General features: G+C 38.2%; 1 protein-coding gene and 1 pseudogene across 7 annotated transcripts in view; one reads left to right on the forward strand and one right to left on the reverse strand.

The window, feature by feature from the left end:
- LOC124094622 (acyl-protein thioesterase 1-like) overlaps positions 1 to 11239 on the forward strand; it is a 99913-nt pseudogene extending 88674 nt beyond the window's left edge.
- The window catches only part of Znf385b (zinc finger protein 385B), a 373746-nt gene that overhangs the window by 196497 nt on the left and 154677 nt on the right, over positions 1 to 22572 (reverse strand). The window lies entirely within an intron of this gene.

The following is a 22572-nucleotide window of genomic DNA, read 5'->3' on the forward strand; positions in this document are numbered from 1 at the left end:
TTTGGTAAAGGCAAGGCTAGGAAGTTAAAAATAGGAACAGCAAAGGAGAGCCTGAAAAAAAGTGTAAAAGGGAAATGTACCTAGATTTTGAAGGAAAGAAGGGCCAAGACTACAAAGATAGTATAATTTGGAGCAAGGGAAAGCAAGAGAGATGGCTAAGGATGATAAAGTTACAATAGACCAAGGTCTGGTTTTTGCCATTATAAAATGCTAGCCTCCTGCATACCATATACATTTGAATGTAGCATGCTGAAGGATGACATATATCTTATTTTGAGTAAACCAAGTACCAATTAGAAGGAGAGATCTGTGTGTTCATATTAACAAGAATTTCTCTGGAAATGTGGAAAGAAGCCTCTAAAATACTGACTCAAAAAAAAGGAGATCGGGAAGATGGCGGCGAGGGGAGTGCATTGCCCCCGTGTGCTGCGTCACTGTGTGGGAGTATGACAAGTCAGGACGGCTAAAGGCTATCTTGTTAGGAATTTCCAGCAATAGTGGGGTGCTCTGGAACCTGGAGGAAGGATTTCCATCGCACGAGGATAGGCTACGGGGACTCAAATGCGAGAGATTTGTCGCACGGAGGGTAACACTGCTTATTCAGCAAATCGCTCCGCGGCTGGAGTCTGCAGCGCGCGCTGGGAAACGAGGAGATAGCGACGCAGGGATACAGCGCTGCAGTTTCTGCCAGCCGTGCAAGCACCGTACTCAGCGCTGAATTCTGGGTTCGAGACGGGGGAAGGAAGCGGTCCATCTCGGTTCTCCACACCGGTCAGACCACAGAGGAGGCCAGCGGCCACCATGTTGGAGAGCTGACGTCACCATCCCTGTTTTCAACTGACCGCAGCTCATTCAGCCATAGAACAGGTAATTTCAGGCTGCCATTCGCCTGCGGCTTGCGGACAGATTGCTCGGGCTCAGTGCCTGGGTGCTTCTTAGAGCCTGCTCTTATTGGAGCAAGCACCGAGCACGGGGCGGCCGAGTTCCGGCTCCCGGAACTGAGCCCGCGGGGGCTGCTTCTTGGAGCCTGCTCTTATTGGAGCGTACACCGAGCATGGAGCAGCCAAGTTCCGGCTCCCGGAACTGCCCTGGCCCAGGGCTAGGAGCCCGCGGAAACAGCTTCTCGGTCCGGGTCCTGCTGAGGGCCGGTCAGGACTCACCCGTTGCTTTGGTTGCCCAGCAAGGGGAACGAAATGCTGCCATTCGCATAGGATACCAACATGGCAGAGATCTGATGTCATCAGAAAGCGGCGGAGGAGAGAACTTCATCAATACCAGCAGCGACAGAAACAGTTGGTCTCCTGGTAGGGGGGGTGAGGCACAGACACCCGAGTCTCTCTCGATTTGTCGTCGAGCCAGAGGGGAGGAGCCGGGCCACCGCCAGCGCCCGGAGCAGGCCCAGCGGCTCGCCGGCTGGTGATCGCGTGACCCCAATTGGAGAGGGGGCGGAGCGGAGCTGCCACCCGCGCCTGCAAGGTGGGCAGACACGTGACCCAGTGGTACACGGGCGTGGTAGGAGGGGCAGGGCAGAGCCGCCGCCCGCGCCTGCAAAGTAAGCAGACCTGTGACAGACTGGCGGGTCAGGCCCAGCGGCCTGCCAGCGTGGTATACACGTCACCCCAACTGGAGTAGGGGCAGAGTAGATCCTTTGCCCATGCCCGGATCAGGCCCTGCCGGTGTGGTGGTCACGTGACCCCAATTGGAGTGGGGGCGGAGCGGAACCGCCACCCGTGCCTGCAGGGTGAGCAGACCTGTGACCAACCTGAGGATCAGGCCCAGCGGTCTGCAGGCGTGGTAGGAGGGGCAGGGCAGAGCCGCCGCCAGCGCCTGCAAGGTAGGCAGACCTGCGACAGACCGGCGGATCAGGCCCAGGAGCCTGCCGGCGTGGTACACACATCACCCTAATTGGAGTAGGGGCAGAGAAGAGTCGCCACGGGCCAGGAACAGGCCCAGCGACCTGCCGGCGGGGTAGTCACGACACCCCAATTGGAGTAGGGGCAGAGCAGAGCCACCACCCATGCCAGAAAGGTGGGCAGACCTGCGACCGACCAGCGGGACAGGCCCAGTGGCCTGCCAGTACGACAGACACGTCACCCCATTTGGAGTAGGGGCAGAGCAGAGACACAGCCCACGCCTGCAGGGTAGGCAAACCTGCAACTGACCGGCGGATCAGGCCCGGTGGCCTGCCGGCGTGGTACACTCGTCACCCCAATTGGAGTAGGGGCAGAACAGAGCCGCCGCCAGCGCCCAGAACAGGCCCAGTGACCTGCCGGTGTGGTAGTCACGACACCCCAATTGGAATAAGGAGAGAGCAGAGCCGCCGCCCGCGCCTGCAGGAAAGAAACACAAGCAGTATGAAAAGACAAGTAAAAAAAGGACCACAAGCAATGCAGGTCAACGCAACTTTAGAAGAGGTAACAGCTGCAGCAGATGGAAAGTCAGATAAAGAATTCAGGATATACATGCTTCAGATGATCTGGAGTATCAAGGAAGACATTAGACAGCAAAATCAGACAATGAAAGATCACTTCGACAATGAATTACGCAAACAAATCCAGGAAGCAAAGGATCAACTATACAGGGAGATAGAGGTTATAAAAAACAAACAAACAGAAATCCTAGAAATGCAGTAAGCAATAAACCAACTTAAAAACTCAATGGAGAATACTACCAGCAGAGTAGAACACTTAGAAGATAGAACATCAGACAATGAAGACAAAGTATTTCAACTGGAAAAGAACATAGACAGCTCAGCAAGACTGTTAAGAAACCATGAGCAGAACATCCAAGAAATATGGGATAACATTAAGAGACCAAACTTAAGAGTCATTGGGATACAGGAAGGTACAGAGCTCCAAACCAAAGGAATGAGCAGTCTATTCAATGAAATAATACGAGAAAACTTCCCAGACTTGAAGAATGAGACAGAATCCCAAATCCTAGAAGCCTACAGGATACTGAATGTGCAAAATCATAAGAGATCCACACCTAGACACATTATAATGAAGATGCCCAACATACAGAATAAGGAGAGAATTTTAAAAGCTACAAGAAAAAGGAAGCAGATTACATTTAGGGGTAAGCCAATCAGGATAACAGCTGATCTTTCAACACAGATCTGAAAGCTAGAAGATCCTGGAATAACATATTTCAAACACTGAAAGAAAATGGGTTCCAACCAAGAATTGTGTATCCAGCGAAATTAAGCTTCAGGATGGAAGATGAAATTAAAACCTTCCACGATAAACAAAAGTTTAAAGAATTTGCAGCTAGAAAACCATCTCTTCAAAACATCCTCGCCAAAGCATTACAGGAAGAGGAAATGGAAAATAACAATGAAAACCAACAGTGGGAGGTAGGACAGTAAAGGGGGGGAAATAATCAAAGAGGAAAACAAACCATGTTTAGTAACAGAAATAAACAAATATGGCTGGAAGAACAACCCATATCTCAATAATAACCCTAAATGTTAATGGCTTAAACTCACCAATTAAGAGACACAGGCTAGTAGAATGGATCACAAAACAAGACCCAACAATATGCTGCCTACAGGAGATGCATGTGATAGGAAAAGACATACATAGGCTGAAGGTGAAAGGTTGGGAAAAATCATATCACTCATATGGACTTCGGAAACAAGCAGGAGTGTCCATACTCATATCAAATAAAATAGATGTCAAGCCAAAGTTAATCAAAAGGGATAAAGAGGGACACTACATACTGCTTAAGGGAACCATACACCAACAAGACATAACAATCATAAATATTTATGCCCCAAACAATGGTGCAGCTATGTTCATCAAACAAACTCTTCTCAAGTTCAAGAGTCTAATAGACCACCATACAATAATCATGGGAGACTTCAACACACCTCTATCACCACTGGACAGATCTTCCAAACAAAAGTTGAATAAGGAAACTATAGAACTCAATAACACAATTAATAACCTAGACTTAATTGACATATATAGAATATACCACCCAACATCAAGCAGTTACACTTTTTTCTCAGCAGCACATGGATCCTTCTCAAAAATAGATCATATATTATGTCACAGGGAAACTCTTAGACAATATAAAGGAGTAGAGATAATACCATGCATCTTATCTGATCATAATGGAATGAAACTGAAAGTCAACAATAAAAGAAGGAAGGAAAAAGCATACATCAATTGGAGAATGAACAATAGGTTACTGAATGATCAATAGGTTATAGAAGACATCAAGGAGGAAATTAAAAAATTCTTAGAGATAAATGAAAACACAGACACAACATATCGGAATCTATGGGACATATTGAAAGCAGTTCTAAGAGGAAAATTCATTGCTTGGAGTTCATTCCTTAAAAAAAGAAAAAACCAACAAATAAATGATCTCATACTTCATCTCAAAATCCTAGAAAAAGAAGAGCAAAACAACAGCAAAAGAAGTAGAAGGCAAGAAATAATTAAAATCAGAGCTGAAATTAATGAAATCGAAACAAAAGAAACAATTGAAAAAATTGACAAAACTAAAAGTTGGTTCTTTGAAAAAATAAACAAAATCGACAGACCCTTAGCCATGCTAGCGAAGAGAAGAAGAGAGAGAACTCAAATTACTAGCATACGGGATGAAAAAGGCAATATCACAGCAGACACTTCAGAAATACAGAAGATAATCAAAAACTATTTTGAATCTTTTTACTCCAATAAATTAGAAGATAGTGAAGGCATAGATAAATTTCTCAAGTCATATGATCTGTCCAGATTGAGTCAGGAGGATATAGACAACCTAAACAGACCAATATCAATTGAGGAAATAGAAGAAACCATCAAAAGACTACCAACTAAGAAAAGCCCAGGACCGGATGGGTATACAGCAGAGTTTTACAAAACCTTTAAAGAAGAACTAATACCAATACTTTTCAAGCTACTTCAGGAAATAGAAAAAGAGGGAGAACTTCCAAATTCATTCTACGAGGCCAACATCACCCTGATACCTAAACCAGACAAAGACACTTCAAAGAAAGAAAACTACAGACCAATATCTCTAATGAACCTAGATGCAAAAATCCTCAATAAAATTCTGGCGAATCGGATACAAAAACATATCAAAAAAATTGTGCACCATGATCAAGTAGGATTCATCCCTGGGATGCAAGGCTGGTTCAATATACGGAAATCAATAAATGTTATTCACCACATCAATAGACCTGAAAATAAGAACCATATGATCATCTCGATAGATGCGGAAAAAGCATTCGACAAAGTACAGCATCCCTTTATGTTCAAAACTCTAGAAAAACTAGGGATAACAGGAACATACCTCAATATTGTAAAAGCAATCTATGCTAAGCCTCAGGCTAGCATCATTCTGAATGGAGAAAAACGGAAGGCATTCCCTCTAAAATCTGGAACAAGACAGGGATGCCCTCTCTCTCCACTTCTGTTCAACATAGTTCTCGAAACACTGGCCACAGCAATTAGACAGATGAAAGAAATTAAAGGCATAAAAATAGGAAAAGAAGAACTTAAATTATCACTATTTGCAGGTGACATGATTCTATACCTAGCAGACCCAAAAGGCTCTACAAAGAAACTATTAGAGCTAATAAATGAATTCAGCAAAGTGGCAGGATATAAAATCAACACGCATAAATCAAAGGCATTCCTGTATATCAGCGACAAATCCTCTGAAATGGAAATGAGGACAACCACTCCATTCACAATATCTTCAAAAAAAATAAAATACTTGGGAATCAACCTAACAAAAGAGGTGAAAGACTTATACAATGAAAACTACAGAACCCTAAAGAGAGAAATAGAAGAAGATCTTAGAAGATAGAAAAATATACCCTGTTCATGGATAGGCAGAACTAACATCATCAAAATGGCGATATTACCAAAAGTTCTCTATAGGTTTAATGCAATGCCAATCAAAATCCCAGTGGCATTTCTTGTAGAAATAGAGAAAGCAATCATGAAATTCATATGGAAAAATAAAAGACCCAGAATAGCAAAAACAATGCTAAGCAGGAAGTGTGAATCAGGCGGTATAGTGATACCAGACTTCAAACTATACTACAGAGCAATAGTAACAAAAACAGCATGGTACTGGTACCAAAACAGGCGGGTGGACCAATGGTACAGAATAGAGGACACAGAAACCAATCCACAAAACTACAACTATCTCATATTTGATAAAGGGGCTAAAAGCATGCAATGGAGGAAGGATAGCATCTTCAACAAATGGTGCTGGGAAAACTGGAAATCCATATGCAACAAAATGAAACTGAATCCCTTTCTCTCGCCATGCACAAAAGTGAATTCAAAATGGATCAAGGAGCTTGATATCAAATCAGAGACGCACTGTCTGATAGAAGAAAAAGTTGGCTATGATCTACATTCGGTGGGGTCGGGCTCCAAATTCCTCAATAGGACACCCATAGCACAAAAGTTAATAACTAGAATCAACAAATGGGACTTACTCAAACTAAAAAGTTTTTTCTCAGCAAAAGAAACAATAAGAGAGGTAAATAGGGAGCCTACACCCTGGGAACAAATCTTTACTCCTCACACTTCAGATAGAGCCCTAATATCCAGAGTATACAAAGAACTCAAATAATTAGACAATAAGAGAACAAACAACCCAATCAACAAATGGGCCAAGGACCTGAACAGACACTTCTCAGAGGAGGACATACAGTCAATCAACAAGTACATGAAAAAATGCTCACCATCTCTAGCTGTCAGAGAAATGCAAATCAAAACCACCCTAAGATACCATCTCACTCCAGTAAGATTGGCATCCATTATGAAGTCAAACAACAACAAGTGCTGGTGAGGATGTGGGGAAAAGGGTACACTTGTACATTGCTGGTGGGACTGCAAATTGGTGCAGCCAATTTGGAAAGCAGTATGGAGATTTCTTGGAAAGCTGGGAATGGAGCCACCATTTGACCCAGCTATTCCCCTTCTTGGTCTATTCCCTAAAGACCAAAAAGAGCATGCTACAGGGACACTGCTACATTGATGTTCATAGAAGCACAATTCACAATAGCAAGACTGTGGAACCAACCTAGATGCCCTTCAATAGACGAATGGATAAAAAAAAATGTGGCATTTATACACAATGAAGTATTACTCTGCATTAAAAAATGACAAAATCATAGAATTTGCAGGGAAATTGATGGCATTAGAGCAGATTATGCTGAGTGAAGCTAGCCAATCCCTAAAAAACAAATGCCAAATGTCTTCTTTGATATAAGGAGAGTAACTAAGAACAGAGTAGGGATGAAGAGCAGGAGAAGAAGATTAACATTTAACAGGGATGAGAGGTGGGAGGGAAAGGGAGAGAGAAGGGAAATTGCATGGAAATGGAAGGAGACCCTCAGGGTTATACAGTGGAGGGGGTAGAGAGAGAGGAGGGGAGGGGAGGGGAGAGGTGGGGAGGGGGGATGGTGGAGGATGGGAAAGGCAGCGGAGCACAACAGACACTAGTATGGCAATATGTAAATCAATGGATGTGTAACTGATGTGATTCTGCAATCTGTGTATGGGGTGAAGGTGGGAGTTCATAACCCACTTGAATCAAAGTGTGGAATATGATATGTCAAGAAATTTGTAATGTTTTGAACAACCAACAATAAAAAATTAAAAAAAAAAGAGTACCCCGAGGACAGGTGGTTTTTTTTTTTGTTTGTTTGTTTTTTTTTCACTTCATGATTTTAACTTTTTATTTCATTTTCTCTGTTTGGGGTGTTATGTTTAATCAGTTTTTAGGTTGTCTGCATGTTTATGACTTTTTATGGCAAATGGTAACCATTCACCTACAAACACAGCCTTATTCTATAACTTTCACTCAAAGAAGAGAAATTACTTTAAAAATGCATCTCTCAGACTAATCTGCATTATCATTTAAAAGCAGGGGCAGAAGGAACAGGTATGCATCAGGCTTTCCAGTTGGATCTTCTGACAGCCATTGTACAGATAAAGACAATGAGGTTGTGGTGGCTTCAACAAATTGCCCAAGGTCACAGATCTCCAAATCCAGTGCTCCTCCCAAGCTTCCTCCACATATAACCTTTAGTTCAATCAGGGTTGAAGTAAAAGTTTTTATTTTTTGTGAAGATTTCCAGAGAATGTAAAAGATTTCATGTTTGGGGAATTGAAAATATAAATCATAGTAAGTAAAAGGAAAAAAAAATTTTCAAAAAAGCAAGCAGACCTTTAGTTTTTCTTTTGCTTTTGGGGAGACTTTTGGTTTTCCATTATTTTTTCCACTACAGGGGAAAATGAAAGTATCTGAGAATGAATCATATTAATTTGAAGTATTATGATTTTAGATTTTTCTATCATGTGAATATTAAGTTCTAGCACCTTTTATCCATTAATTCAACCATTTTCATAGGTATCATCTAAAATATGTAAAATTGCTCAGAAGCACTCATTTTCTTATACTTAGCACTTAGGTTTTACTTAAAACCACCTAACAGTATCACTACTATTATTTCTGGTGAGATTATGCTTAACTGAGGAAAAACTGAAGCATAATCAGCTTTTCAATTTTCTACAAGTATCTGTCTCTGTGGATGAAAGATAATTAGTATTAACTAGACTCTAACTTATGTGATAGAGAGAACATTTAGGGAGTGTATGAGCTCCCTGTTTGGGAATCCAGAATAGACCCAGAGAAGAGAAATAAAGACTAAAAATAAAGAATTAAAATTATTATATGAAGATGTTAATTACCTTCTGTGCAATCACAAATATATGGAAACATCCTAGATGTTTTATATCAGAGGACTATGTATGTCTATGTTATGAAATGCTATAAATTATATTCAGTGACATAAGAAACTATGTACTATGTAAGTAGTAGTAAAAATGATGTAGAACTGGGTATACAATGGAGATCAAATATACAAAACGTGTGTATCATTTTATCAATGTGACTGCATGTATAAATGCATATCTACAGAAATATAACTCCAAAACAAGTTGAAGGCTAACAGAAAATTTTGCTTTATTCTTTTCTGTGTTGTCATTTTTTTGTGTGTTGGGGCGGGTTACTAACCTGAAAAAACAAAACACTTAACAAATTGTAGTGGGAGAGATTTGGTTATTGAAAAGAAAACTCATGGATTATAAAAGCCTAGATGGAAATCTAGCAGATTAAAAAATATTATTTTGCCTGAAAACCTTATAGCAGATAAATGTCAAGAACTAGCTAAATTCTCAGGTTCTTCTTAGTCCCAGTGATCCTCTGATTTGACTGCAGTAAGGTTGTGGACTGGACAAGCATGTGCACTAAAGACAAGGAGGAGGCTCAAATTGATCACTGTCAAAATGCTAATGTATAGCAAGTGGTAGGAAATAAACAAGATAAAAGGGAACAAGGATAATGGTAATACAATATTTATAGTGAGATTCAATCATCAATTCCCACAACTCCTTGGTGACTCTATCTCTTCACCTGTGGCATGTGCATCTCTGCATCCATACAGATGAGCATCAGGAGCCTGCAGAAAAGGGATGGCAGGAACTCAGCTCAGATTGGCTTATGTGCATAATTATTCCCCCCAAGGCATTAAATCTTTTTAACCACCATGGTAGCATTGCCATTTTTACCCAAGCATTTAACTCAGACAAAGGCAATAATTTATATGTTGGGAAGACGTGGCTCCCCAGAAACCTTTTATATCCTAGCCCTCATTAAACTATTTATTCTCTGTCATTGTTGTCAGATTTCTATAACTACATCATGCCATATAATTAACATTGTTCAGACACATCAGATTTTTGCACAACTGGATACCTCAAAAGAACTAAGTCATCAGACAGAGCACCAGTTAGTTCCCTTCCTATACTGGATAACAGATGTTCAAATAATACAGTGTAGGTTTTTTTTTTTTTTTTTTTTTTTTTTTTTTTTTAAAGGAAGATGCTGCTATATGTATCAAGTCTTTCAACATGGTTGAATTACAAGTGCTGTCATTTTTCTTTTTCTTTTTCTAAACTCTATACCTGCCTAGTGTGCACCCTGTTTACTTTTATGCAAAGCTAGCTGGTCTTCTTAGGTAGAGTTTGCCTGGGTCAGCAAAATGCTCTGTGACTATTTAGCCCATGTAAGTGACAGCCAGCTGGGAAAACTGTGCTATTCCTAGTTTGTCCATGATATATAATGCAGAGGGAGATGGATGTGACAAGACTTTGGACAAGGTGAACACTTTTGAAGTAAGACAATATTCTGCAAACAATACTAGAGTACATTTGATTTTGAGAGATGAAACCCAAATGTATTTTAAGTTTTTCTCTATTTTGACAGAAATCTAAAAAAGAAAAATCCCATTTAAAAATCATCAGAGCAGTGGCTTGGGAGGCTGAGGCAGGGGGATCACAAGTTCAAAGCCAGCTTCAGCAAAAGCAAGGTGCTAAGCAACTCAGTGAGACCCTGTCTCTAAATAAAATACAAAAAATAGGGCTGGGGATGTGGCTTAGTGGTAGTGTCCCTGTACGCACCCTCCCCCCTAAAAAATTACCAGAGCAATGAATTACCATACAAGGGTATGGTTGAATAACTTCTAATGTTCAACAATAGCAGGATAATTATGGTTCACCACAATTAATCATGCATTTCAAAATATGGAGGGTTGTGAGTGCTTCCAACATCTATTGAAAGTCAGTGTGGGCAAGTCTTTGCACGTGTAAGAAGTTCACATAAAAAATGTATCTGCTCACATGCCCCAGCTATGCCTGCTACGTTAAATCTGAACATGGCTATGCCTTCTTGGTTTAATCTTATTGGGCTATCATCAGATTCCTAGGAGGATGAACCTGGAATTAGACAGGAGATACAAAAACTTTGCTAGATCAAGAAGTGAAGAATGGCCTTCCTTCTGACAAAATCATTTGGGGAGAAATTTCTCAGAAGCAGCTTTATTTTTATATAGTGGTCTTGCCTCACAGCAGAGACCAGTCCATGTCACCGCACTCAGCTGGCAGCTTCAACCTAGGCTTTGTTTCCACAGTCCTACTCTTGGTGCTAAGGAAGATATATCTATCCTCCAGGGCCATGGAATTCACAGCCCTCTAGTTCCCCTAATATTTGGTTCACTTGCTCTTGAAAAACTAAAAACATTGGTGAATTCAGGCAATGTAATCCTTGGACCCTATGAAAGCATGGTGCACACAGTTCATGTCTACAGGAAATGATAGATATCAAGCAATTCATTGATAAACTCGTGCCTCCAACTGATTGACATCATTAAAAGGTCATGTTTACAAAGAGTATAAGCCTTTCTCTGTGCCAAATCTTGACACTTCTAATGTTTCCAGTGTTAAAATGCTTGGCAAATACATACCAATGATACAGACTAAATAATGTCTCTTCATGAGAAATTTATAATCTTCTAAGTTTCTACAGATGGATTTTTATAATATGATCCAGAATACATAAGTATTAAAATAGGTGAAGCAGATATCCTTTTTTTCTTAAATGCAATTCAGCAAAATAATAAAATATCGCAACCAAATTTTTCAATACATCATTTGAAAATCACTACTATGTTTATTAAAAATTTGTTCAGGTATAAATGAACAGTTAGGTATAAACAACTCATATATGCTGTGACATAGTCTATGGGTTTATTCCAAAACTTCTTTGTCACCATGTAGTCTTCATTTTAATGTCTGTGTTTATATATGGTAATAACCGTAATAGATAAGAATGAGATGGTATTTCATCATTCTTAGTAATAGGGACAGTGCTTTTCAGTGTCAATAGTGATGCTGCTTTCTTTACTCAATGGCCCTTTTATTCTGGGGACCAGATTTTTCTTTGCCCAGATATCATTTCTTTTTAATATTCTTTTCTCCTCTTAAGAAAAAAATTAGGTCTTTCCTGATTGCCATTCATATGACACAAAATATTGCCTTCCTGCTATTTAAAGCCAATATATGCTGTAATCTGATATTCTGAATCACAGTTACATGGTATTTAAAATCTATTTACACTTGAGGAGAAAGCAAATATGTCTTTAACCCATGAATTCAAACAACTGTCCCTTAGTCTAAATTTTGATCTATTTTGTTATTAGAATCTTCAATCTAGGTAATCAGAATAATTCTGTGGTTTGATTTTTCCGTAAGTAACTCAAACAATAATTATAACATTTTCTAATATGTTCTGAAATATGTAACACTGATCCTAAAGGCTAATTTCTAACATTATTTGTTTTACTTGTAGCATAGAGTTCAGGTTTATTTTTTCTATACATGTTTGAAACCAACTACTGTAGAAAATGAGCAAGCTGTTAGAAAAAAATTTTTCAATAAACTTATTTGAAATTTTTACTTCACTTGACTTTTTTTTAGGAAAAAAACTAGTTTTTTATACAAACATAAAATAGCAATCATTTGATTTTTAAATAGTAAAAAATAATTAATTATTCAGAACCCTCTATGTATGGTATAGTTACCATACATTTTAATATATAGCAAAAGTGTATGCTTGTTACTTCTGAAATGTGTTAATTTATCTGCTGTATTCCAACTGACTAAAATCAATCTTAAAAATGAATCTTTATAAATGGATAGTAATTGATAATAGAAATAATTTAGTAATGGACTATATAGAATATTAATAATGAATCCATATGTACTTGAACGGATTTAAAAGTTTTAAACAATCATTTATTAAGTTGTTTAGCTTTACATAAAGAATATAAACTGCTATTTCAGTTATACAAATAAGCAAGATCTTATTTATGGAAAAAATATTCCTTTGGGGGTATTATGCTGTAAAGTACAAAAATGTAAATGTTCTTAACAGTTTCTATTAATATGAAATTAAATTTATTTCTGAAAAAAGTAATGTACTATCCTCTATAAATATGTACAGTTATTATGTGTCAATTAAAAATAAAAAACACGTTTAAAAATCACTGATTGGTTTCACTTTCTTTCAAGAGTGAATTCATTGGAGTAAAAGAAATGGATTTTTACTTCCCTTCAAATGAAGAATGTAGTCTTAAGAAAAGATATAATGAGTTTTAAAATTTTGAAGACATGCCATATAATCATAGAGTCCTGATAAAATACTGACTCCAAAGCATATATTCTTGTGAGTGAAGAAACTCAGACACAGAGGAGCAAATTATCTTGTTTATTGTCACTTAGATGATTCAGTGAAAAAAAATCATAAGACTATTCATTCTCTAAGTCTATACTGAGTTCTCTTTCTGTGACAGGCACTGTCCTGAGTCTCAGGTACAGGAGTCCCTGCTCTTGTGGAATTTGTTTAGATTAATGTCTATTGATTCTGATAACAGAGCCTTTTCAATTTGCTCATATAATTTTCTCACCAAAAGGGCTAATTTATACAACTTACAAATGGGCTCCTCTGTCTGATTAAAATGCTTGTGCTTTTGCTGTTATTAGTGTTCTTAATTTTTTTTTACCTGCATTAGTCTATCATGGTTGTTTTCTTGACAATTATCTCATCTATCCATATAAAAAAGAAAACTGTCTGGTCTTTTTGTCATGTGCCTTTCAATGAAGAACTTACATGATAAAATCTATATTATGTTTTTATAATAATTAACATATTTTGTATTTGGTTGCATAATATAAAAGGAAAGAGTTTTGTCTCTGTACCCCCCAAAAAGGAAAAGATTCTGAGAGTAGGGGATATTGATTTGCTATTTCTTTTTCCCAATTCAGTCTTAGGTAACTCCATTAACATTCAGCAGTCATCATATTATGATTTAAGCGAAAGATTTGGAAAAGAAATATCTATACAGTATCAAGTGAGCTTGAAATAGTCTGCAACTGCTGCAGTAAATCAGGAAGACTACTAATTTGTTGTTCTGTTCACTAGTATTCTGCAGAAATCATGTACTGCACATGTTTTGCAATTTTTAGCTGGAAAATCCTTAGATCACGCCATTTTGTCATTAAGGCAGAATATAAAGCAAGTTTCCAGGGCTTGCCAGCCTCCTGTCTCTTCTGTCTAATGTGATCCCTCTTTGTATCAAATAACTATCCAATTCCAGCTTTGGCTGATAGGACCAGGTATGAATAGCTGATTCGAGGGCAGTTAGTCATCAGAAACGTATCACTGGTGGCCTGGTTCAAAACCATGTGCCAGGAATTGGAAAGATGTGATACCAGTGGGTTGTGCACTGAGTACTGAGCTCTGACCAGGTTCGCTGGGGGTCATGTCAAGCCAATGTTTATATGGAAGAAGGACAGATCACAAGAGAGAAGAGCACAGAGTATAAAGAGCTTAAAAAGCAAGAGATAGGGACTGACTCAGAGAAAGAAGGTTCCCTGGGGTTTCTAAGTGAGTGTGACATCAGTTTGTCCAATCCCAGCTAGCAACATTTATTGACAATGTATTCCCTGAGATTCAGGGGTGTATACTCACAACAAACATTCTTCTTAAATTAACCTGAGTTATTCTTTGCAACCAAACAAATCCTGGCCTTCCTCCTATGTAGACTTAATTTTTTCCACAAGAAAAAACCAGAAGTCAATCAGAAAGAAGGGCACTCAAGTCCTCTTAGTCTCTGAAGGATCATCCTACTGAAAGTCAATTTGGGACACTAGTCTCTAGGCCATTAATACTAACTACATGGTAGTATTTGTTAATTTCTACAACCTTCTAAATATAAAATCACATAAGTGTTACAGAAGACCACAGTACTGAATTAATCTTTTCCAACTTTCACCCTCTAAATAGTTTTGGTCATGCTCATTTTTCTACCTAAATTCTCCCCATCCCACCCCACTTTTTTTTTTCTATCAAAGTGATTGGAAAACAAGCACCCAAATAAATCAAAGTAAACACTTGTGATTTGCCATATTCTGTCATTTTCCCTTATCAACGCAGTTTTTGGGTACATCTCCCAATGAATATTGCCCCTAAAATGGTATATTCACAAGGGGTTTCTCCTTTATCTCTACCTAATTAGTCATCAGTCTGTCTCAAACAGAATGGATGAAGAAAATGAATTTTTCCTTTGTTTCAGTTTTACTAAAGATTTGGTCAAAGTATTTCTTTCAGCTGCCCATCTTATCATTAAGTTCCTCTAGCAAATACATTTTCTTCTATACATGTTTTTCTCCCTTTGAATACAGGTCTCCAACAATTTGTTGCTACTTCCTCATAAGCCAAAGGAAATAGTAAGAATTAAATACTTTGCAACATAAAGGAAACATCATTTTCAGCCAATGCAAATGCTTTAATTCCAAAAATTCTTTAAAATGCCAGGTCTGAGTAGTTATTACTCAATACTGGCTTTGAGCCATCTGAAGCATTTTACTCTGGTTGGGGTTTTCCAACTGCTGAGAAACTAAAGATCTTTAAGCAGTAAAAAGGGGGGAAATGCTGATATAATTAAAAGGCAACAAAATAGAAGGAAAGAAAGTACAATAAAAAGAATATCAAAGTTCAATTTTCAAGCACATAGATGTCTATATGTTACAAAGCATGGAGATAACACAGAACTACGAAGATGTATATAATGGTCTCAGGAGTGCCAGGTCCTGATAAAAAGAGTTTAGCTGTATCAACTAATATATTATCATTATTATTGTTGTTGTTGTTGTTGTTGTTCACATAGGAAAATGAAGCATAGAGATTATAAGTAACTAACCCAAAGTTACACAGAAGTTGAGTGGGAATTTCCAACCAGGAGTTTTGGCCTCCCCACAGCTAGAGCCCTTAATCATAGACCATTTACCATTTCTGTAAATATCTTGACCAGTAAACTATTTAACAGGTTGCATATCAAAACTATCTCAGGAGCACTTCAAAGCATACCAACATCTATGTTCTACTGCCAGAGATTCTGATTTCATGGATCTAACTTGGGCCTGTCCTCAGTATACAGACAGCTCCTGACTGACGATAGCTTAGCTTAAGACTTTTTGACTTTATGATGGTGCAAAAGTGATTCACACTCAGTAGAAACGGTATTTTGAATTCTGAGTTTTGATCTTTTAAAAAGTAGTGATAAGTGGTGTGATATTCTCTCTCCATATTGGGCAGCAGTACCAGCTGTGAGCTGCAGCCCCAAGCAGCTATGCCACCATGAGGGTGAGGAAGGACTTCTCCACAGTGTGCTGTGTTGCTAACTGTGAGGCAAATTAGGTGGATTAAATGTATTTTCAACTGAACGATATTGTCAAATTCAAGGATTTTTATCAGGATGCAATCCCATGATAAGCCAAGGTGCATCTATATTTTATAAATCCCCAAGTGATTCTGAAGTACAAAAAGGTAAGATGAAGCCCATGCCACCTCTCTATTTATTAGTGGCCTAGCCAGAAACAAATCCAATTATCTTGACTTTTCCCCCTACATTACAATAGCTCCCCCTTCTACAAGTTGAGGGGGGAAATGAAGAAATAAAAGTTTTCTCTTAGAATGATGACTTTAAGTTTCTTAAACCAAAAAGCTTTAGTTCACAAGCTAGGTATCATGAAACACTAGGTATCAATCATGTTCTTTGGTGGTTATTAAAGCTAAGGTGAATTCTCTATTTCTGAAATAATTAAGTACATTAATGAGAAACAGATGAACATTTCCCAACTCCTTTTATTAAGTACTGTAGCACTAGTACAACTTAGACACCAGAGGTCTCTGCTATACAATTTAAACCCTCTATATAATACAGAGCCCTCCTAAGACTCCAACTCAAGCAAAGTATCTTAAAGAAGAGATAATGATGATTATCTGAGTGTTGTGATTTTTTGGTAAATGTTGAACAACCTGGGCTCTGAGGGGTGGAGCCCTGATGGTGTTTACCAAATTATTACTCCCACTATTGCCAAATCCAAATTATCAAAGTGACATTATTGAACATGTGGCTGGGGAGAGATGTATTATAGCATCCCATTATATGGTACTTCTACCACCCAGGCACAATAAAAAATTAAAACAAACCTTAAGAGCGTGGATAAAACTAAAAATATAGCAAAAGAATTAGGAAGGAATGGGGTTTGACTATTACATTTATTTTTAAATATAATTAATTTCATGAAAGTTATATAATTTAATTTTAATAATAGTCATATTTAATAACTGCAAAAATTCCTGAAAATATAAAGATTAGTTCTCATGAGCTAGTGCAACACACCACTGAAAAGGCATCCATTCCATCACATAGTTTTCTTGGAGAAGGGCAGTATTTAATTAAAGAAACTAAACAAGAATGAGTCATTGTTGTGGTACATTCAGTCTGAAGAGGAGATAAACTTTCTTCATTAATTGAGCTTTCTCAAGAATGAGAAGTTTTGATTAAACCCTCCAGAGCAAACCCAGTCTTCATGGTGAGCAGTGGGGCACAGAAGCTAAGGGTGCAGCCTCTGTTGTTAGAATGCCTAGGTGAGTTCTGGCTCACTCACCTGTACTGTATGACTTTGGAGACAATGCTCAATCATAATTATTCTACCTGTAACTAAAATGGTAATAGTATCCTTAGAATTGTTGACAAAATTGAATGAATTATTAAATGTGAAGCACTTACCAGCAGTACTAAGTGCATAGCAAATACTCAGGGAACATTAGCTACCACTCTCCTGTGAAAGCACCTTCATATAGATAAACTGCATGTATTGAGACAATTCTGGTCATTGGTAGCATCTTAAAGTTCCATGAACAGACTTTTAAACTCTCAAGTGCCCTGGCCTTTCCTCGTGCTCTGCTCTCTTCCTGAAATGATGAACTCCTATATATCTTTTTAAGCTAAGATCAAAATGTTTACTTCTCTTAACTTTCTCTGATTAGCTTATAGGTCCCTGGGGGGCAAGTCCCAAAAGGGTTTCTCATCTCCCCAGCCCTTTCCTCTCACTCTGTTTCCCAGAGCAGCTTTCATTCACCAGGCACTTCCACCATCAGTTTCTCTTGGAGTTGGTCAACCATGGACTGAATCCTCTGAAACCATGAGCCCAAATAAATCTTTCATCCTCTACGTTCTTGTCAGGTGTTCTGATTACAGTAACAAAAAGCTGACTAACATCCCCTTACATGGTTTGAGTTTTAGATATTCACTACATGCCTGGTTCAGGAAATCCCAAGCCAAGAAAAGCAACGTATATGATCCAGTGTTGACTGTATCCTAGGACTCCTGGAAGAAGCTCAATTAATTCTTTCTAAAGGAATACATCCTCAATCCACGCTTGACATTCCCACAGGGAAGGCCAATGAAACATGAGCTCACAATCCAAAATTTTAAAATACACACCCAAAATAAGCTACCAAAAGCAAGAGACAGAGAAACAGAAAACAGCACACTATAAACTCTTTCATAAATCTCTTAGAGTTATTAAACACAGAACACAAAATGTCTGAAATAGTTAAAGATGTACAAATTATGGATCCCATAATGGCCGTTAAAGGATTAAATGACTCTATATAAATGTATGATACAGCAAAACTTTGAGACCATCTGTTTGGAATTAAGATCCAGAAGAAAAAGGTAATTCTTCTCTCAGATTTCTTTTGCCCCATCCTTCCTGCCCGCTGCACTTCTTTCCTCTTCTCTGGTCCCTTTGGAAAGGCTGGAATATCCATTCTGACTCAGCATAGAATAAGATCAGCTCTAATTATAGTATAAACTCCAATGCCAATGATTGACTGGAATCTATGAGTGGAGACAATACTCATGTTCTAGCTTTATTTGAAGATATTTTTACAATATTAACTTTAAAACATTCTCATTATGGAACATTTCTTAAAATTTATAAGGAACCATGTTATTTCATTTGAATATGAGAGTAAAATAAAATTTATAAACCTTTTTATACAACAGGAAATCACATGGATTTTTATCAAAAATTAAAATATTGCTGGGTGTAACTACCAAGAGACACAGTGTTTCAACAAATACTTTATGTAAACTCTGTTACATATTCTTATTGCTTTTACGGAATTATATCCTCGATTATAAACAGCCTTCTTAAGAGTAGGGACTAGTTCCAATGATATATATTAGGAGGCTAATACCGTATTCCTTTTTTGAAAAGCATTTATTTATTTGACATTTAAATAAGCATCCACTTTGTGCCTGGTCCTATAATATACTCTGTAGATACTTAATGAGCAAAATTGGACCCAGTTCCTGCTCTCATGGAGCTTACAACATTATGATGGAGATAGATGACTACAGCAATCACCAAAGGAATGCAGAATTTCAATGAAGCAACTGTGGCATATTCTTTTTTTTTAAATTTTTTTAAAGAGAGAGAGAGAGAATTTTTTAATATTTATTTTTTAGTTTTCAGTGGACACAACATCTTTATTTTATTTTTATGTGGTGCTGAGGATCGAACCCAGCGCCCCGCGGATGCCAGGCAAGCGCATTACTGCTTGAGCCACATCCCCAGCCCCGGCATATTCTTTTTTGACTGTATTTAATGATTGCATTAGTTTTAAGGCTCTTCTAAGGAATATTAAGTTGTTACAAGTTAAAGGGTAATAGGTGACCTAGTCTTGTTGTAAATTTATTCTTTTTTTTTTTAAATATAATCCAGTTTCCACATGGGAAATCTTCCCTTGATATTGATGCCTATTAAGTTTTTTAAAATCATTATCTATTTTGCCAATACTTAAGAATTTTTAGTGTCCTTTCATTATAATCCCAAATGACAGACTGCTAAATTTAATAATTACAACAACGGACAAAATTATTTACTTATTTATAAACTCTGTGGTAATACATTAATAGATTTTGAAGATTTCGGCTTTACTTTGTGTTATCACAGCTGCATTTTAAGGAATTCTTAACTTTATCTGATGCCAACAACCTGCGAGATGGAGACCTAGGGCAGTACCCAGGTGGGCTGGTCTGCAAGTCCCAGAGAGGGAAGACTGAATGAGGGGATGGTATTCACAGGTGGGGAATCACGTGACCCCAGAATCCCTGAGAACTGAAGTCTAGAAGTGGTCTTCATAGCTCTCTAAAACCCAATCCAACCCCTGCAAAACCAATTGTGGGAAATTCTACCGAGAGTAAAAAGAAAATCAAGATTTTGTTAAAATATGTATATTTGGTGACTTAGTTCCATAACTTGGTCTTTGGTAAACTGCTTTTTAGATAATTGGCTCTAATCCAATTGACCTAGAATAACCTATTACATGTCCGTCTGATTTGGTCCTAAATCATTAGGTAAAAATAGCCTGGCACTTTGAGGCTGGAGCCAGAATAGAAGGAAGAGTGTGAGTGAAGCATGTACATAGAGATGGGTGGAGCAAGGAAGGAGCAGGCGGGAGAAGGACAGGTGTCTGAGCTGGCAAGGGAAATGTGTTGAGATGGAGCCATGGGTACCCTGGGTCCAAGGAGGATGAACACTGCAGGCTACTGTAAAAAGTTCTATCATTGGATCAAGTCACAGGGAAGCACTGACACTTTGTAAAGGTGGTTATATGATGAGAGTAAGATTTTGAAAAGACGATCCTTGCTATTATATATGAGAGAATGTTCTGAGGAGCATCTGGGATAGGCAGGATAATTCTGATGAAAGCTATTTCAGTTTTTCTTGCTGAGAAATGATAATAGCCTGGACCAGGGAAGTAGTGAGGGATGTGGAGAGAAGTGGATGATTAGAATGGACAGTGGTACTCAACTGGGGGTGATTTCAACCTTCATGGGTCATTTGGCAATGTTTGAAGACACTGTTTTGGTGTTGCAACTGTGGGAGGGGAAATAGGCAGAGGCCAGGGATGTTGCTAAACATCCTTCAACATACAGGACAGCCCCTCCCCACCAACAAAGATTTCTATGACTCAAAATACCAACAGTGCCAAGGTTGAGAAACAGTGGAACAAATTCCTAGGGAGTAATATGGACTTAATGTCAGAAATTAACCATTGGCACAATGCCAGATTTATTAAAATAAATTGCAATAACCACAAGAAAAATACCATAACTATCAGTAACTGCTTTAGGAACAACAAAATTTAAATGACCAGTTACGAATCAAATAAGGAGTTAGTAAGTAGGAATATATAGTTATTAAAACGCTTAGATGGGAGCTGTAAACTGCTTTCCCAGCTTGACAGAAATACACAGCTACTAAATCTAGCATTGTCTGCAAAAGAGACACACATTCACTCCAGTAACAGTCAGCAGGATCTAAATTTAGTTTATACTCTTAGTGCATTAAAATAGTATCAAGATGCTCAGGAAGTCTAAATCCATCACACTCCAAGCTTCTGTCTATACTGTTAATAGCTACTTGCCAAGATCCCCCTGGCCCATGTGATTACAGCCTATTAAAAACACGTCCTTTGCGAATTCCTCTCAGAAAACAGGAAACAGAGTTAAAGAAATGTTTCGAGATTCACCAACTAGCAACGCGTCATAATGCAGGCATGCTTAAAGAGCATATCTTAACTTCTGAAAAGAATGGAATTTTGTGCAAAGCTTTATGGAGCTTCTTTATGGTTTACTATAAAAGTTAAATGCTTTCTCTCCAAGTTCTAGGGTTAGAATGGCAAATTAGAAAATCCAATAAACATTTTTATTTGAAAATAAGATCTACTAATTGTCTACTGTGTAACTTAGCTAAACGGTAAATAGGGAAGGGCGGAGCCAAACCTAGGATTGAAAATGCAGAATGATTAAGGTCCTGCCATGATACCCGCATTTATGTTAATCTCTCTTTTACTCACAACAAAAAATAGACCCACCTGAAGAGATTCATTTTTCCCCCTTTATTTCACAGAATCTTTTAAAATGCAGTTTGAGATTTTTTAAAATATTGCTTCTTTTTCTGAAATGTTGGTTCAAGGTGTATTCCTTCTGGGGGAGTGCTCCCAAACCTTCACGTGTTGCATTCTGCAAGCATCTAAGTAGACACATACCAAAAGAAGAGTGAAGCTAGAAAGTGCTCAGAATCAATAAACTTCAACAAGGATGATGAATAGTATTTTTCCCCTCCCTTGACAAGAAGCTACAAACCAAAATGAACACAAAAGGCTTTGCAAAGTCAACATAAATAGCATTGGCCTTTTTACTTTAACAGATAATGTATAACTCCCTCTGCTCATCACCAGCTTATTTTTTCTGTGTTAGATATATGAAATTCAAAAAATATCTGGATCTGTCTACTCACACTTATCTAATACTTCATGCCTCCTATGCCCAAGACTTTGAAAGCAGAGCCTCATAGTCTCTCAATGTTTGTCCCTTCTTTATAAACATATCACCAGTCTTTAACTAGGTCACACAGCTATTTAAAATAAGGCCTACATTTCTCAGCCACTTTTGCATCTAGGTGTGGCCATTTGACAAAATTCAGGCCATGAAGGGCTTCTAGGTATTTTTTTAAAGGTTGAGGAAGTGATGGCTTCTTTCTTCTGCTTGCTAGACTGTAGACACTGGGACCTAGTCTGTTCTTGCTGGATTTGAACACCGTTCATGTTGCCAGCCTGACCATTATGTGGATCCGACACAGCTGGGGAACCATGTGTTTGAGGTCTATGTCTTTTTGCAAGGGCACTCCAGGGCCAAGGATGCTTTATGGCACCTTCTCACCAAAATTTTCTTAGTGACAGACCAACATCATGAATTTCCACATCCATTAT

This window comes from Marmota monax, unplaced genomic scaffold, assembly GCF_021218885.2.
Source record: "Marmota monax isolate L192 unplaced genomic scaffold, Marmota_monax_Labrador192_F-V1.1 WCK01_AAM20220418_F8-fsc00007, whole genome shotgun sequence".
NCBI classification, from domain to species: domain Eukaryota; kingdom Metazoa; phylum Chordata; class Mammalia; order Rodentia; family Sciuridae; genus Marmota; species Marmota monax.